This window comes from Monodelphis domestica, chromosome 3, assembly GCF_027887165.1.
Source record: "Monodelphis domestica isolate mMonDom1 chromosome 3, mMonDom1.pri, whole genome shotgun sequence".
Lineage (NCBI taxonomy): Eukaryota > Metazoa > Chordata > Mammalia > Didelphimorphia > Didelphidae > Monodelphis > Monodelphis domestica.
The window spans coordinates 15708190-15728306 of NC_077229.1; positions in this window are offsets into that span (position 1 = coordinate 15708190).

Here is a 20117-nt window from a genome sequence, read left to right on the forward strand (position 1 = left end):
GGGAGTCCCTCTTTCCTCTTCATGGGTTCCCCATGAAGTTCCCAGTGTCAGATCCAGAAGTGGGCTTCCCTCTACATGTCCAGTTTCTCCTCAGTTCCCAATGCAAGTGCTTCCTGCCTTTTGACATTCCCAAGATCTCCTCTGTCTAAAGGATGGGAGGTCGGGAGGAAACAGAGGCTCTGTCTTCTCCCTCCAAGCATTCCGCCTGCCCCAGGGGCCCCAACTCTGAACCATTTTGTTTGATCCACACCTCGCCATGTATGACAGAGTCTCCAACCAACCCCAGTGTATATCCTAGGTGGCATCACATTCTTGAATTCAGGGACTTCCTTCCAAATTGATGAGGATATTTTATACCTGGTTTAGTACCTTCTGCAGATCAGTTCTGTGGGTCCAAATGACTCATTAGAGAGGCCCAAACAGCATATTAGTTACTTTGTTTGGCATTGGCATGGGGCTGTTGATCAATTCCCTAAGCCCACTCCCCCCTTAAAATAACATTGTTAGAAATCTCCAATACTAGTTATTTCACCATCTAAGTGAAAAGCTCATGTTCCCCATCAGGAAGAATTCTAGCTCTTAATTTTGAAATAATGTTCATTATTTTACATAGAGATAATACTTAGTAGAGATAGATTTGTACGTGTGTGTGTGTGTAGATCGTATAATGCTCAACTTCTTCCTTTGCTTCTTAGTCATTTTAAGAACCCTGAAAAGGGCTTGATGAGCCCTCTCACAAGGTGCCCTAGCCTTTCCCCAACTCCCGTATTTGAACGCACACCTCTGGTAACCCAGCTGTTACCTGGGACCCCAGGAAGTTGTAGCACATACCTGTGGGCACAGGCTGGTCAAATTTCCCCATCCTCAGCAGATGGGCTAAACCAGGTTGAGGGGTCACCTAGAGACCTCAGACCCAGATTTGGGGTGACCACCCCTAAGCACATGAAGACTTCCCCTGGTAAAATGGGTAAATGGGAATAATTTCCAGGAGCCATAGAGTACTTGGAGCTTGGTCAGACATGGAGGATGCCAAGGTCAACCACTGCATCCCAGGCCATCTCCAGGCATCCTGGCTTTTATCTCGACACTGAACTCTCAGGAAAAGAGAAGGAGACTGAGGACTTTGGGTATCTCTACCTCACTGAAATCCTGTTCTTACAAGTCAAGACATCACCCCCATGGGGTCACTGGCCCTCTTTGAAAATGAAAGATGAATGGGCAACGAGGTGGCTCAGCAGACTGAAAGACACGAGGTCCTGGGTTCAAATCTTGTCTAAGTCACTTCCTAGCTGGGTGACCCTGGCAAGTCACTAGGCACCAACCACACAGTCTTTACCATTCTTCTGCCTAGAAACCAATAGAAAACATTGATTCTAAGACAAGGCAAGGGCTTAAAAGGGGTAGAGGGAAAAAATGTGAATACATCTGCCTTTCTGCATGTTTTTGAGGTCTTCATTGCTGTTAAATTTATGGTTTAATTTGTGGTCACCAGGGATTTAATTTCTAAACCCCAAAATGAATTGTTAAAGTAGAATGGAATTTATGATAGTTTGTTTACAATAGAGGGAATATTTTAAGGAAGAGAGAAAAGGGGAAGAGAGGTCTTCGGTACAAGCTCCTCCAGGCGTCCAATTCCACAGCCAAGTGTCTTCACTCCAAGTCTGAGTGTCTGTCTTCCTGTCCAACTCCGAGTGACTGATTCTTCTTCCAGTCTCTCCTCCAAGTGACTCTAAGCCCGAGTGACTTCTATCCAGTCCATCTCCGAGTAACTGAAGACCTATCTCCTCTTTTTGTGCCTCTGTTTCTTCTATTTAGAGATCGTTTTCTCTTGTGTCACCTCCCCTAAATTTCACATCTACCAATCACAGTAGAAGCTCCTCTCTAGGGCTCAATGTATGAAATGGGTGTTCACACCTTTTGTGGTTAGATCACATCTTTTGTAGTTAGTTTGTACCTTTAATAGTTTGCACCTTTTTGTAGTTAAAATGGGTAGAGCTGCTTTAAATACTGAGTTAACACTTTGGGGGATTAGACTGGGGATTACAATTCAATCTTCCCAATAAAGGAAGAGTAAAGTACCTTCATTGTTACAATCTGGAGATAGCCAAGTCCAATCTTCACAAAATTTTCCCCATGCATTAAGTTTAGAACAGAAGTTTAGAACTTTATGGCTTGAAGGAGATCTTCCCTGCATTTCCTCAAATAAGCCATGCTAGCAGGATTAGCAAAATCAAAATCTTCTCTCTGCTCTTCAGTGGGCCAACTCTGTCAGGGTGCTGTCATTTCTAGTCTTTTCAATAAATTGCCTATGCTCATGGGGGCTAAATAAATAGTTCCAGAGGAACTCTGCATCCTGAAAATCAAGCTCAGAATTTTTAAACACCTTTTTAAATTCCTTAAGCGCATGGTAAGGATCACAGAGAAATTTTGGAAATCTGTGCCGGATAGAATCGAGTTTCTGGGTGGAAAACTGGACTTTGGAATGAATCACCCCCTGCAGTATCTGATATCTTTGCAATGTCCTTGAGTGGTAGTATTTTCTCAGCATCATTTTTTTATTTTCTTGCCATTTTCCTGGGCCCCTTTCTTGTTCTTTCCCTTTGCTTTCTTATCCTTCTCCTTATTATCTTTATCCTTAAGCCCAGTATTTTCTTGCCCACTTCCATCCTTAGCCTGATCTGATCCTTGTCTTTGCAGAAACTCCTCACACATTTTCGTAACTAGCTGTTCCAGATTTGTGTCTACAACCAGGATTTGTGCTGCTTTACTTAACAATGTTCTTAAGATAGGAAAAGGTCTGTATGGCAGCCATGGTAAACACATACAGTTGGATGAGGATTTGCCATAGTATAGTGTCAGTAGTGAAGTGTATAGCCATTAGAAAAGCAGTCGAATTAGAAATCAGGCCTATAGTGTCCATCAGAATATTAGTCACTGCACTATTACATTAAATTATAAATCCAATAGCATGCAAAGACTGAGAGTACCACCAGTCCACGGATTATCTGGAGAAACATCTTCATTTTCCCTATTATTTTTCACCATTTAGGGAAGGGCAAGACCTTTTCTGGGGTGCCAAGTTGTGTTTGAGGCTCAGTTACTAAGGTATTTAAGGGAAAGGGAAAGGCTGGAACAATGAATCTAAGAAATAAGGTTAAAGGAGAGACTGAATTCTCTTCTCCCATCCACTTCCTGCTTCCTTCTGTTGGTTTCAACAGTGATTTAGAGTTGGTAAGTTGACTACAGCTTTTAACAGACTATGCTACTGAAAACGGATTTATTTTAAAGGAAGGAGGGTAAAGGAGTTGGGATAGGAGAGAGGGAATTTATGATTTCCCTAATCTATTATAAATTCAATATAAGTAAATAAGGTTGAACAGTCCTTAAGGGATATTGTTAGTAACTTGAAGAGATCTTCAAAGCTGTGCCACAAATCTTTCAAGGAGAAGCCAATAGCCAGAAAGGTAGAGTAAATCTCTCTGATATCTCCTTCCTCAGAGTCCAAGGAAGAAGAAGTGAGTAAAACAGTTTGTGCCAGCTTATTCAAACTGCCTTCCTCCTGGCCACGTTCTCCTTTGGAATCTTCCTGGTTTATAGATCTTCAAGCTTCCATTTCTTGTACTTGCTTGCAAGTCTTTCTGTAGTTGTAATCAGTTCTTCACACTAGCATGATGCCTGGTATCTCATAAGCATATATAAATGTTATTATGATGATGATCATTGTACCCTATAGGGTTAACAGAAGGAAAGAATATTCTATTTCATCTCTACTTAAAAAAGCAGAGGTGGTAGGCACCATCACAACATTAGGATATATGTGATGGAGAGAGATCAGCCATGAAAGCTCATCACAAAAAAACCAACACCATAAATGATAAAAAAGAAAAAGTATAATATTTAAAATACTGAATAACTTCGTGCTTAAAGCAGAACTGAAAGAACAGTGATTTTGGGGTCAGAGATTCTGGTTTCAAATCCTACCTTGGAAGTCATTTAATTTTCTTGAGACCCAGTTTTATCAGAATAAGGGGTTAGACTAGATGGTTTCTAAGATCTCTTTCAGATCTAAATAAATCCAAAAGAAATATAGAAGAGAGTAGCTAAGTGTCCCTGTGGATTAAGAGCCAGACCTAGAGACAAGAGAATCTGGGTTCAAATCTATCCTCAGACACTTCCTAGTTGTGTGTGCCTGGGCAAGTCATTTAATACACACCCCTCCCCTTGCCTAGCCCTTATTGTTCTTCTGCCTTGGAACCAATATTTAGTATCAATTCTAAAATTGAAGTTGAGGTTTTTTTTAAAAAAAGAAATATATGCCTGCAAGAAGGATCCAAATGGAATAAAAAATTAGGATAGACTTTCCACAGTTACTCATTGGGAATTTCAATTTGCAAACATACTTTTCATTTTCCTTTGGCACATTTTTCTTATGCTTGGGCAATGTGAAGATTGGATTTGGCTATCTCCTGATCGTAAAAATGAAGGTACTTAGCTCTTCCTTTATTGGGAAGATTGAATTGTGATCCCCAGTCTATTTTTAGATTTTAATCTCTCCCCCCCCCCTTTCTCTCTTTCCTTAATATCTTCCCTCTATTGTAAACTACCATAAATACCATTTACTTTAGTAATTCATGTTGGGATTTAGAAATTAAATCCCCGGCGACTACCAATTTAAATATTCAAGTCCAACCAATAAATTTAACAATTTGATAAATTGATTCAAGAAAGTACATCCTGCCACTTTTATTGATCGCTTAGGCAAGACAGCTGAGTCTATTGTGGGTATAGATAAGGATTCAGAAGAGGCTGTGACTCATGTGAGGAGGCAGTTCCTTTGGGTTGCAACTCACATCTGAAAAACTTCTTCAGAAACTATTTCCCCAAGTATGACAATGTCACTCTTTCTGAACTTTGAGAGGCATCATCATACTTATGGGACAGTCACAATGAACAGCAGTCTGAAATGAATGAATTAAAATAAAAATTGAAAAGCACAGAAGAATCATTGAAGAAAAAGAAATAGAGCAAATTAAGAGATTACAGAACATAAAGACATACTCTAGACCCTTATACCAACAGAGCAGAGGACAGAGAGAAACCAGAAAGTGTTTCCTGTGTCACAAGGTTGGACACCTTATTAAGGACTGTTATCTGAAGAAGAAATATGAGGCAAATAATAAAAGCACACAGGGAAAGACATATTATAGAACAAAGACAAACACTGGCTGTCAGAATTGCAGACTAAGAACTGATCAGGAAGCATCAGACATTGAAGCCATGAGGGTAGCCATAAAATCAGGAACTAAACCAAAGTATTCAGATGTAGTATCAAATGGAAGAAAAAATTTATGAAGCCAGGACTTTAAGATACTTAGTAATGAACAAGGGGACAGGAAAAAGGTATTGCAGGATGTGACAAGCAATGAGGGACTTGCAGGAGTGAAACAAAAGCACATACAGAAAAAAAGAAAATACATGTGTAGAACATGAAACTGAATTTATTGAGTCTGTGAGAAGTTATGGTGACAAATCAAACTAAGTATTGAGTGAAAAGCAGAGACAAGTACAGGAATTAGATAAAAAGATTAAAGATCTAATTGCACAGATACAAGCAGATATTGGAGTAGGGGCATAGTAACCAGTCAGGGAAAAAAGCAGAGAACAGATAAAAAACATATTTGGAAAATTTTTTCAGTGCAAATTGGGCACAGGGATTGAATTAGGACAAAAAGGATTCATGAAAACTCACATAAAACATGATATGGAGCTATTGAAAGAAACAGAGAGGGGGGCAGCTGGGTGGCTCAGTGAATTAAGAGTCAAACCTAGAAACAGGAGGTTCTGGGTTCAAAATCTGGCCTCAGACACTTCCCAGCTATGTGACCCTGGGCAAGTCACTTAACCCCCATTCCCCTAGCCCTTATCACTCTTCTGCCTTGGAGCCAATACATAGTATTCAAGATGGAAGGTAAGGGTTTAAAAACAAACAAACAGTGAAACAAAATTTCAATTCCCTACAACAAAATGACTATAGGAAAGCACAGACTAAGGTTACTATTGCAGAAACTTGCAGGAGCTATAAATAAGATAGAGATGCTCACAGACAAATATAAGACTCCACTTGAACCTATTAAAACTTCAAAAAGTTATATGGTACAATCTTCCTTAGAAAAAATATCTAGCTTGAACCCAAAAGCTGAAATTTTTCATCCTACATTAAATAACTTGGAAATTATAAATCTAAAAGAAGATAGAACTGAAAATACAGTTGATATAATTGATCATATTCAAAGTATTGGAAGTGAAACAGCATATGATTTGAAAATACAGATGGAATGGAGGGCATAACAACTGTCAGGATAGCCAAGGGTTCAAGAGAGTTCCATGAAGCCAACATTCTAAATGTAGGGGGGAGGTCTGGCCAAGTAAAATTATGTATATAGATAGCTATGGTTTAAATTCATATTCCAGTGTAGTAGAAAACAAGCTATAGTCAAATTTAAATGAAGATCAACTAGGAAATGATTTAAACCAAGAAGATTTAACTAGTTCAACCATACAAATGGCAGAAGAGAAGAGTGCAGTGCAAAATGAATCATTAGCAATTAACTCAATAGCTACACAAAGACCAGAACCATATGTATGGAGTACAATGGGGAAGAATGAATATACACATCCCAGTGACAGGGGGAAATGCAGCTGTACTAAAGCTATTCCCAGAAGATAACATCACAGAGGGAATGATTTCTACCTCCACACAGTCAAAAGAGAGGTCATCTGAACAAAAACTTGAGGCTGAAGAAAATGTAGAACCTGTGAATTTTAGTAACAGCATTGCATATCTGCAAGAAGCAGTTAACTCCATAACATTAAGTTTATCACCACAAAATACAAATCTAGAGCTTGTTAATGAGAAACAACTAGAAACAGATTTGGGAAAGATAAAAGCCAGTGACATAGGGTTAGATCAACACATAAAATCTGAGTTAACATCTGGTGCAAGTTTATATGGCACTGAACAAAATCTAATGAAAAACATAAGGATTACAGAATTCAGTGAGTCAGACTCAGACCAAGATGATTCGATATCAAATGGTGTAATAATGGACCAAAATACTGATGGCGAACAAGAACCATGTGAATTTGTCAAACTTTTTGATTGGGGTGTGTGGAACACAAATGAGCAAAGTGAATTCATAGATTCAGAATAAACAAATCTTATGAATATAATGAAATCATGGAGAACAGAAGAAGCTTTGCGTCAATACAGAAAATGTTTGCCATTGCTGGAGTTAATAGTTATGAAAAATTGCTAGATAAATTAGTCCTTGAGAATAAGTGATGACGATGAAGTATCTCTCTATATAGACAGTGATTATGATCAAGAAGAAACATTGAAGAACAAATTGAAGGAGAGATAGATATACAATTACACATCTATTATCTTACTTCAATGACATAACAAGACAAATACCATCTGTAGAAGGATTGTAACTAGGATTTGTTTGAGTTCCATAGGGAAACATACAACACAAAACCTTGAGAACAAAGACTAGTCCTAGGTATGAAATCTGACAAAAGAACAATTAAGGAATTTAATCACATCAAAAAAAACTCCTAAGCTTTCATTGACAAACTCTAACTTCATGATTATGACAAGTACAAATACCCAGTAATGGAAGGTGGAAAACACCTAGGATGCTATTGAAGCACTTGCCCACATTGGATGAATCTGTTATCAAATACTTTCATACCAATTTATAGATGAGAACTGAAACAGGTTACCCACATCTCTCAACCTTCACCTAAAAACAAATCTCTACCAGGGGGAGGAAGAGAGAAGATATTGCTTCATAATTTCAGACATCTCACAAGAAACAACAATGTGGTCACGATGATGTAAAAGTATATTATACACATAACATTACCAGCAATGAAGATGAATAAAATAGTAACAACAACAACAATGGCCCTAGCAATATTTCACAACAGTCCTTAAAAAATGGAACACTATAAATGAAAAGACTAGAAGAACAAATATGGAAGCATCGCATATAATAACATAAAGAAAAGATACGAGAGTACAAATTACAACAGAAACAAGCACTGCAAAAGCAATGATGAAATAGCCCCATACATACACATTAGGATTATAGTTCAGATGAAAAATGGTCTCTGCTTGCAACAACAATGAAAAGGAAACAGTTATTTAAATAAGAAGACACAACTTGCGAAATACATTATATCACGTACCATTCTATCTATACCAACAAGAACACAGAAATCCATAGACTAAAAGCAAAATTCTATCTTCAAGAAAAATTCAAAAGTCAAGAGAATCTCTTAATATTGTTAGGGTCCAGGTTTTTGCCCATCACCATGGAAGACCAATAGACAATGCAATTAAGCAAAAGGGTCGTTTATTGATCTGGTGCACACCAGGGGAGCTCAGCTTAGGAGTTCCAATTGTAGCTCATGGATGCCGAGATTTATATACCCATTCCCAAGTCCTTATCTGGTACATACTATTGTTGGAACTTTGACATGTTAATGTTTTCTGCTGGGGATCTGCTTGGCCCCCAAGTTCGTATCTGGTACATACTGCTGCTGGGACCTTGACATGTTTTTGTTTTCCATCGGGGGGTCTGCTTACAGATGTTCTGAACTTCCAAGGCCGGGCAGTTTCCTCCTCAGTCCTCCCTCAATATGAATATCTTAAAGAAGCAATCTACACAAAATGATACCTCCTTGTGATATGAAACATCAAATAATATAAGACAATATCATATTTCAAAATCATAACATATATCCTGAAAAATTTTTATACAGTTCAACATACTACATACACCCACACATGAAGATTATCATACAGAAAAACATACTTCCACACAGGAAGAATCAACTCATGAACACTGACAGGCACACATGAAGAACTCAAACCGTACTTCCATGCACAAGCAAACAAATGTCAATCTTACATACATGCATATGAAATGCTTACATGCATTCATTTTCCTGTATATTAAAGAACACAGGACTTCAATCAAGGTGAGACAATAGACAACATGTGTATGCTGCACAGAGGAAACACCCAAGACATGTATGTTCCTACAATCAATTCCAAAGACATGGCAAGACTTTGAAATCTTGAACTGATGGTGATGAGGTCACATAAGAATGTTTCATACATGTTGACTTCACATATAGGTACATACACACATAAACAATTACACAAAAACACAATGTAGAAAGGAATCTCATGGACTGGGTAAGTATACAAAACATTGCATAGTTACACATACATAAAATTCATACTGATATACTTGTGAGTTTCTGTGGAAAATTCAAACAGAATTTTCTTATCTGCATAATTTTACACAGAAATCACATACCAAATTGTATTATAACTGTACATAGGTAAAATCTATATAGATAAAAACTGTGTACATTTGTAAATACTAATGAACTAACAGGCTAACAACATTAAGGTAATTTACTGACATTCTAATTACTAACAGAAATAGAGAAAGCTTAGGGAAGTTGGTCAGAATCCTAGATGATTTAGGGACAGATGTATAGCATTACTAATATAAGTTAATAATAATGTTAGTTATAATTGCTCATAGAAATTTTTACTTAGAACAAATTATAGTCATTAGGATATAAGAAAGTTACATTGTCAAAATATTGTTTAAATTTTTGCATTGTTTACTATTGTGTTCAAAACTGATTACAACTACAGAAAGACTTGAAAACAAGTGCAAGAAATGGAAGCTTGAAGATCTATAAACCAGGAAGATTCCAAAGGAGAATGTGGCCAGGAGGAAGGCAGTTTGAATAAGCTGGCACAAACTGTTTTACTCACTTCTTCTTCCTTGGACTCTCTGAGGAAGGAGATATCAGAGAGATTTACTCTACCTTTCTGGCTATTGGCTTCTCCTTGAAAGATTTGTGGCACAGCTTTGAAGATCTCTTCAAGTTACTAACAATATCCCTTAAGGACTGTTCAACCTTATTTACTTATATTGAATTTATAATAGATTAGGGAAATCATAAATTCCCTCTCTCCTATCCCAACTCCTTTACCCTCCTTCCTTTAAAATAAATCCCTGTTTTCAGTATTATAGGGTGAGATTAGTCTGTTAACTGTAGTCAATTTACCAACTCTGAATCACTGTTGAAACCAACAGGAGGAAGCAGGAAGTGGGTGGGGGGAGGAGAAGTGAGAATTCAGTCTCTCCTTTAACCTTATTTCTTAGATTCATTGTTCTAGCCTTTCCCTTTACCTTAAATACCTGAGTAAATTAGCCTTGACCACACTAGGTGCTTTACAACTTATAATTGTTATCTCATTTGATCTTCACAACAACCTTGGAAAGTGTCATTGTCGTCAGTTATTTCAGTCATGTCCCATTCTTTGTATTCATGAGGTTTTCTTGGCAAAGAAACTAGAGTGGTTTGCCATTTCCTTATCCAGTGGCCAATAGGGATTAAGTGACTTGTCTAGGATCACACAGCTAGTAAGAGTCCAAGGTTGGTTTTGAACTCAGATCTTCCAGATTCCAGGTCCAGCACTCTATTCACTGCTCTACAGAGATGTGTATGTGTGTTTTCTGAACAACATATTGTTAAGTTTTGCTTTTGATCTATTATGGAACCTCCTTCATTTTATGGGCAAGTTTGTCCCATTTATATTCATTGTATAAACTAAGTTTGTTCCCCTCCATTATATGTATATCTACCCCCTTAATCCCTCTTGAAGAGTAAAAATGTGTCTGTGAGAGAAGGAATTGGAATGAAGTAATACAGAATCTTTTCCCCTTTCACTCTGGGTTAAGCCCAGGCATCGATTGTTGGGTTTTGCCTCCCTCTCTCTTGCTCTTGAATTTAAGTCCTTTTTGTAAGTAGATCAGACTAGTTGAAGTTTTCTTTGATTTTTTTATGTCTCTTCTCACTGTCCTCCCTCTCTTAAACCACCATCTCCTCTCATTCCCAACTTTTACCTGATACAGATAAAGATAAGGTTCATGAGAACCTCCCCCCCTCCCATGCTTCTTTTATGGTGGATCCATTGCTTTAGACACAGTGATTTCTAGTGTGTTCCTCTATTCTCCTTTCCCTCCCGCCCTCCTTTCATCCTCTATCCTCTGCCCCCTGTTTCCTTCCCTTTCTTCCCTCCCTTAGACCCCCTCTTCTGCCTTTACTCCCTCCCTGACTTGGAGATAGGGGGTTTCTAGCACCCATTCCCACCTCCTACAGTTTATCATGAGAAAAGAGGTGTGGGTCCTTGTCTGAGCTACACCTCCCATCGCACACACTTCTGGCACCGTCTCAGACAGTGACAACTCTATCAGCCTTGCTGTCTCCTCACTGCCCACTCTCCATTGGCCTCTCCCACTTGGGATGATGATGGCCTAGTGGGCCTCATTCCTTCATGATGCACTTAACCCCTCACTATTTTCTTTTAACTCCTTAGAATTAATATTGTGTATTGGTTCTCAGGCAGAAGAGCAGTAAGGGCTAGGCCATGGGGGTGAAGTGGCTTGTCCAGGGTCACATAGTGTATAATTGAAAATGTTACCCTAAAAAAGAACTACATATCCCAAGAGCCCACTGACTTCCTGTCATTACACACTTCCTATAGACAGGATAAAAGGGAGTGGACTTTGAGGCTCCTCCTCTCTGATGTAGAATCAGCAGTGGGAATGGCGAGTGAGAGATTTTGAAAATGGCTAACCAGCCATGGGCACGTGGTCTTTATTTTGTATCTTCTTTATTCCTTGATTTCTAATGATCTTTCATAAACCTCCAAAACTATAATATTTTTGTTAAAATATAATTGTACTTTTTTACAGCAGCTAAGATGTATCTGAGGCCAGTTTGAACCCAGAACCTTCCATCTCCATGCTTGACTCTTTAACCACTGACCCACCTCGCTGCTCCCTCTATGGCTATTATTTTCAAAATACTATTCCCGTCCCCTATTACTCCCTCCCTCGTTGCCTGCCCCACTCCCAACTCGTCCCCCATCCTCAGTGTCCCACGTTTTTACTGTCTTCTTCTCGGTGACCTCTGGAAAGCCTGACAAACTTGCTTTCTTCTTCGACAGTCCATCAATAAGCATTAAGTGCCTACTGTGTGCCACAGTGCTGGGGATAAAAAAGAGGCCCAAGACAGCCCCTGCCGAGGGAAACATGCAAAGGAATAGCCATGAAGCAAGCTCTACACAGGATCAATAGGAAAGAATTAGCAGAGGGAAGACTAGAGCTAAAAGGGATTGGGGATTGCACCTGGGAAATCTAGATCACGTTGCTTCCCATCTCAAGGAGGGAAGAATTTGAGACAAAATTTTTACAATGTTGGAAACTTGGTTCCAATCTGCTCTCAGACACTTCCCAGCTGTGTGACCCTGGGCAAGTCACTTAACCTCCATGGCCTAGCCCTTCCCACTCTTCTGCCTTGGAGCCAATAAAGTGTTGGAAATGACATGTAATTTGGAGGGAGGGGATAAACTAATTTTTAAAAGGTATTGGGGAAGAAGTAAAAAGAAAGATGAGTTGGGACTTAAAGGAAGGCAGGGAGGGCGTGCAGGCATGGGGAGCAGCCAAAGAGGGGGAGGTGAGACGGTCTTGTCTGTAGAACAGTCAGTGTGCTGGGTACAGATGTGTGAAGAGACTGGAGATGTAGAGGGGGCACATCGGGAGGGACCTTGAATGTCAATCAGTGCATTTTGTGTTCCATCTGGAGGCCCTGGGGAACCACTGGAGTTTAGGGGATTGGGGGGAGAGACATGCACTTCGGGACAATGGAGGATGGGTCGGGGTTGGGAGAGACTGGTCGCAGGCAGTCCCCCTGGCCCAAGCTATGGCACTCGTCCAGGAGGGAGGCGAGGAGGACAGTATTGGAGAGATGTTGCAAAGTTGGCAGAGCTTGGATAAGGGGAGTGGGAGAGTGAGAGGAGTCCAGGACGACTCCTAGGTGGTGCCCCGGACAGGATGGAAGGGAGGTTTGGGTGGGGGGAGATGGAAAGGCGATGACTCCGGTTTGGGATGGAGGGAGTTGATCTGGCCAGCCCACGATGTCTGCGAGAATAGGAAGTTGGGCGGCAGGACAGAGGCAGATGTGAAAATCATTCCCACAGAAGGAGTCCACGAGACAGCACATGAAGGGTCTAGACTCTTGATCTGGAGGAGGATCCAACAAAGGAGACAGAGAAGGAGGAGGAGAACCTGGAGGGTGCGTTGTCCTGATCCCCATGGCCACCTCCCTGTCCCCCCTTTCCAGCACTGGGGGCACCTTCACCCCCACCAAACATGCCCACACAGTCAGTGGTTGGTTGAGAAGAGGGAATTGGAGTCTTTCCCGTTCCCCATCCACGAGAGCCACTTCCAGGCTGTCCCTCTCTGATTTCTTCCCCCTTTCACCATACACAGTGATGCTCCTCCATAACCAGAATCCTAAATTCTCCAATTCCTTGATCTGACCAGAATCTATTCTTATTCTATTTCTTGGTCTGGGAGGCAAGCACAACTCCTCTTCCTCCTCACTCCGGCCTTTAGCGCCTTGAACTCGGGCCTTCACCCCAGCCCTGGCTGCAGTCTTTTCTCTCCCCTGTCTTGAAAAGGTTCAAGCCCACCCCATTCTCTTCTCTGGAGCCCTTCATCCTATAGAAGACCTTGTCCTTCCAAAGTCCAACCTTGGATCACTCCCACTGTTCATGTATGTAAGTGGGCGTCGACAGCAGCAGATGGAGTGGAGCAAAACTAGCTGTGGGTAGAACATCTGTCGTGCACTTGGGTCCTCACTTAGCTCTGTGATCAAGTTCCCTCTTCTGTAAAATGCAGATCAGAAAAGCACCAGCTACCTCCCAAGGTTGTTGGGAAGATAACGAGTTCTTGGTGAATCTTAAAATACCCTATAAATGGCAGCTGGTTAAAAGCTGGGACTTGAGGGGAGTTTTGCAAGAAGCCAGGGATTGGCAGACTATACAAAGGCTTGGAGATGGGAAATGAAACGGGACATCCCATTTGAAGAATAGCAAGAAGGCATTTTCTCTGGAGGGTATGAGGAAAAGGAGAGCCCAAAAGAGAGCAAAAGAGGTGGCTTTGGAGGGGAAATTCTGGTCAGAACACCATTTTGGACATATTTTGTGTCAATAAGCATTTGCTGTATGCCAGGGACTGTGCAAAGTACAGGGAACGCAAATTGAAGATGGTTCTTGCCCTCAAAGAGCCTCCAGTTGAATGGGGAAAAGAAATGAAGAGTGGGCCGAGCTGGACTGTTACAACATGGGATGGTTGGGCTGAGCTGGTCGGGGAAAGAAGAGAAACAAGAGGGAGGGGCTGGGGCTGGTTTTCATTTAAGCGCAAAGGTCAGCATCCCGGGGCTCTGTTCTAAAAGAACAACATTTTGAATAGAAATGAAGAAGAAAAACACGTCCTTGATCACATGGGTGGATGGGGATAGGACTGAGGATGTAGACTCTAAGAGATCACCCTAGTGCAAATACTAGTAATATGGAACTAGGCCTTGATCAATGACACATGTAAAAGCCAGTGCAATTGCTCAATGGCTATAGGGGGGTGGGTGGGTGGAGGGAAGGGAAAGAACATGAATCATGGCACCATGAGAAAATATTCTTAAAATTAAAAAATAAAATAACCCCCTTTCTTAGCTACAAGGCAGGGAGGAAGTATATTCTTATTTATTTGTTCTCTGTTTTTTTACTGGCTATTCAGTTACTCAGAGTTCAACTTCCCTTTATATGTATATGTACACACACACACACACTCTCACCTTCCATCATAGAATGAATTCTGTGTATGGGTTCCAAGGCAGAAGAGTGGTAAAGGCTAGACAAAATGGTTAAATGACTTGCCCAAGGTCACACAGCTAGAAAGTGTCTGAGGACAGATTTGAACCCAGGACCTTCTATCTCTGCCACGGGCAAGGTCCATCCTCACTCACAACTCCAGGGGTTCCCTACAAGTAATGAATGATCAGTCAAAAAAAATAACAAACAGAAGACAGCTATAGCATTATGGCCATGGGAATGCTTTGCATCTGATAGCTGCTCCGCCATCCCCAAGCTTGTTTATTTTATACCCATTTTCTTGGCACACAGATACATTACCTAACATACATGTCTAAAAAGAGATAATTGGAAAAGTGATACATTAACTTTTAACAAATCACTTGATTAACATTCTATATTCTTGTATTGTGATTACAGACAGCATACAAGATAAATGATTTTTTCACAGGTGGCTTAATTTTCTTATTACCCTGTGAGGAGTTTTGAGCTTACAATCAAGGAAAATTACTTATTGCCTTTAATAAAAGGGAATAATCAATCAAGAGTTCTTAAAAGACAATTCAACAATCACATCATTGAGGTTTAGGGGTACTGGGAACACAATTCAGATTTAATATTAGATTGGTCATTTCTCAGGGTTTACTAGGGAGTATTGATTCTAAGACGTAAGGTAAGGTTTTAAAAAAAAAAGTTTATTTCAATGATCACTCAATGCACCTCTTCTGATGTTTCTCTGACCCCCTCCTTCCATCTGTTATTTCCTTAGAGCTCCATAAAATTCTGTTATGTTTTGGTCCAGATTTGTGACTTTGTTGGTGTGGTGCAGAGATTCTGAATCAGGAACTCAGTTCATCAACTCAGCCAAATGAATAGTTGGAGGAAGTTATGTGGGGTTGTTCAACATGCCCAAACTCACAGTTAGAGGCGCACCTTGAAGTCAGGTCTTCTGGACAAAGAAGTTGCCTTTCTCTTCACTCAACAGAATCTTCATACAGTAAACACAGTGCCCAGGAGACAGCAGGCATTGAATGTTTGTGCCCTCCCCACTTGATGTCATGCTGGATGGTCATCCTCTTTATTGCTATTGTTATTCAGCCACATCTGACTCTCTGTGGCCCCATGGACCATTTCATGCCCAGACTTTCTATCGTCCACTATCTCTCAAAGTCTGGCCAAACTCCCGTTCTTTGCTTCCATGGCATGCCCACTCCATTTCATCATCTGCTTCCCCTTTTCCTTTTGCCTTCAATCTTTCCCAATGTCAAAGCCTTTTCTGATGAGTTGTGTCTCCTCATTTTCTGACCGAAGGATTTCAGTTTCAGCTTCAGTACTTGACCTTCCAGTGAAGAGTTGGAATTTCATTTCTTTTAAGTGTTGGCTAATTTGAATTTTCAGTTCAAGGGACTCTCAAAAATCTTCTCTAACACCACAATCAAAAAGTGTTAGTGAAATACATGAAAAAATGTTCTAAATCTCTTATAATCAGAGAAATGCAGATCCAAAATAACTCTGAGATACCACCTCACACCTAGCAGATCAGTTAACATGACAGTAAAGTGATAGATGTTGGAGGGGATGTGGCAAGATTGCGGCACATGCATTGTTGGTGGAGTTGTGAACTGATCCAACCATTCTGGAGGGCAATTTGGGACTATGCCCAAAGGGTGCTAAAAGACTGCCTTGTCCTTCAATCCAGCCATACCATTGGCTGGGCTTATACTCCAAAGAGATAAGGAAAAATATGTGTACAAAAATATTTATGCCTCAAAGTTGCATATTTCTCCAGTCAATGTCTCATTTGTAAGATACCGAGGGAACTGAGTCAACTTTATAAGAAAAAGAGCCATTCCCCAACTGATAGTCAAAGGGGGGTAATTAGCAGTTTTTGGAGGAAGAAATCCAAGCTGTCAATAACCATATAAAAAAAACGTACCACTTAATGGCAGAAAAAATGACAAATGCTGGAAGATTGTGGGAAAACAGGTGCATTAATGCACTGGAGAAGCAAAGCTGAACTGGTGCGACTAGTGGTGAAAGCAATTTGGAACCACATCCAAAAAGCAATATGGATAACGGGTCCATACTTCAGAGATAAAAAAAAATGGGGGGGGGGAAGGACCCATGTATAACAGCATTTATAGCAGCTTCTTGTGGGGGGGTGTAATAAAGGAGGAAAAGGCTTGCAATTTGCAAAACTGAAAAATGCAAACTCAGGAATGATTATCCGTGGCACGTGACCAGGGGCCCCATGGGAGCCCGAGGCTAAAGGATCTAGTGAAGATCCCATCTGCCCGCCTGACTTGCTTCTCTCCTGAAAAGCTGAGATGAAGGCGTGAAGTTTCCTTCTGACCAAACTGAGGAAGGAGCTTCCCCTGGATCTGGCTGCTGCAGCATCAGTCTTACTGGGACATCTAAGAACAAGATCCGGGCTCCATTTGATTTTGGACTCCTGCTGTGACGTGGGGTGTTTGGAGTAACATAGTTACTATAGTTTAGTTTTTAAGTATATCCTTAACCTTTATTCCTTTCCCTTCCCAAACAATAAAGCAGATTTATTTGTTTTCCTCTTGTTTCCCTTACCCCAAATCCTACCCTAACAGAGAGAGGAACAGCTCAGTGCCTCAGTGCCAGACCTATTCAAGGGAGGTCCTGGGTTCAAATCTGGCCTCAGACTCTTCCGAGCTGGGTGACCCTGGGCAAGTCACTTCACGCTCATTGTAGCCCTCGCCACTCACACCTTGGAACCAAACACAAGATCGATTCTAAGATGGAAGGTGAGGATTTGATATAAATCGGATATTGAGGATGCCCATCGAGAGTGGAATGGCTGAACTTGGGGTAAGCAAACGCAAGGCTTCGGAGAAGCCTAGAAGGACTCGAATGAACTGATGCCAAGTAGAGTGAGCAGAATCAGGAGAACCATTTATATAAGCACACGAAAGACTTGGTAACCCTGATGATCCCCACCCACAGCCCAAAGGACTCGTGACGCGAAGTGCGGATGGGCTCGATGCACGCCCAAGTCTAGTTCTCGTTTGCTTCTCTCTCCCCCTTCCTTGCCCACCCATCAGCATGCACACTGCAACTTCTGTTTATATGGGTTATATCTGGCGACATTTGTTGTACCAGAAAAGAAAGTGTCTTAATATTATGAAAAACTTTTACCTGAAAGGCCTCCCGAGAAGTTCTTGGGAGTCACCAGCGGTCCCTAGAACACTCAATGGTGATCAACAAAAGATATTTTAAAAAAACCCTTTCAAAAACACAATTATTTATTTTTAAGTCTTCCCTTGCATCTTGGAACCAATACTATGTACTGGTTACAAGGCAGAAGAGTGGTAAGGGCTAGGCAATGGGAGTCAAGTGACTTGCCCAGGGTCACACACCTGGTGTGTGTTCAGATTTGAACTCAGGACTTGCCATCTCTCGTCCTGGCTCTCAATCCACTGAGCTCTTCTTCCAATTATGGAGTGCTTAAGTCATAGATGAACTGAGTTAAAACCCCAATCCCTTTCCTCAAGAAACCTATATAATGGAATAGAAATCGATCCCCAGAAATATGCAGGGTGGAAGGAAGGGACCCGAGAGGGAGACCTCCTGCAGAAGCTGGGCTAGGGGAGTGAGGAGGGAGCTGGTGAAGGGACCCAGGCAGGTCAGCCGGATGTGCTGGAGTCAACCGAATTCCTACTGGATTCTGGGGGGAATCACTGTAGTGAGCGGAGGAGGACGTGGTCAGGGAAATCCCTTTGGCAGCCGTGTGGATGGCATTTGTGAGCTCTCGATGTCCTGAGTTCTTAGTTTTTTTTTCTAATATGGAATGTCAGGTTTTAAACAATGAGTGACCCTAATAAGTAAACGCCTTTTCTGTGATAGGGTTTGAGGTTTTTTGTAAAAGAAGTGAATAAACTTTGTTGATTACTATCCTATTTTTTTAACCCTCACCTTCCATCTTGGAATCAATACTGTATATTGGTTCTAAGGTAGGAGTAGTAAGGACTAGGTGACGGAAGTTGTGACTTGCCCAGGGTCACACAGCCAAGAAGTACCGGAAGCCACACTTGAACCCAGAAGCCCTCATCTCTAGCTGCCCCTTTCGGTCTCCCACTTTCACGTCCTGAAGCCGCGCTGGCCGGCCGGCTGCCTGGAGAAACGGCGCCCACACACGGGGCATTGGGAAATAGAGAAGTTGACCAGTGGGAGGGAAGAACGTTTTGTGTTTCGATGCGAGGTCAAACCTACGCAGCAGTTGGAGACTCGGGAATCGTAGCCAAGGAGAGTCTAAGGCTCGAGACTCTCCTGCACAAAGCTGACCATGATCCATGGGAATGCATTGGGAGAGCCGAAACCCAAACAGGGCACTGGTGGGCACCCAACAACAGGCCGTCCAAGAGAAAAGCTCAGTCAAGGAGAGCCAAGCCCAGTCACTGAGTCACCGAGGACTGACCGGGTCTGAAGGCAGGCCCCATCGCTGGCTGGCACTGGGTATTAGCAGCTGCCAGCAGGGCTCCTGAAGGTCCAAAACTCTTCACAAACAGCATCTCCCATGACCTTCACTGACACAAGAAAATGGAGGAAGGCAGAGATGAAGTGACTTGCTCAGGGTCAGTCAGTGTGTCAGAGGCCGACTACACCACTGCACCAGACATGCCAATTAACCTTTGTGGGTCTGCTTCCTCTTAGGTAGGAGGAGAACCAATGAATTCTGCAGCCCCATCTCAATCTAGACCCTCGTGCAGGTGTCAGGACATAGTTTCCCAAGTGTATTGTGGGTTTAATAGAAGATGCTTTCCAAATAGGAAGTCAGGATTCAAACCCAGCTCTGGCACTGGGCCCCACAAGGTTCTCAAGTTACAGAAAGCCTCGCCATCCTCCACAAGGCTCAGATCCCACTGCTCCATAGGCAGGGTTCTGTACCAAGTTAACTTAGAAAATCTGGGCTGGATCACAACTCTGGCAATTGCTGGGTGAACCCTGGGGTCCCTGACTAAAGCTGACCACAGTACCCAGAGCTGGGAATTCCATCTAAAGAACATCAGTCTTTGGGGGACAGCTGGATGGTTCAGTGGATGGAGAGCCAGGCCCAGAGACAGAAGGTCCTGGGTTCAAATCTGACCTCAGAAGTCTAAGTGGCTGACTTTAGACAAGTCACTTGGCCCCCATTGCCTAGCCCTGACCACTCTTCTGCCTTGGAGCCAATACACAGTACTGATTCTGAGATGGGAGGTGAGGGTTTAAAAACAAGACATCAGTCTTTGCTGCTGGTTGAGGGGAGCCCCATCACCTCCGGAAGCAGCCCATTCCC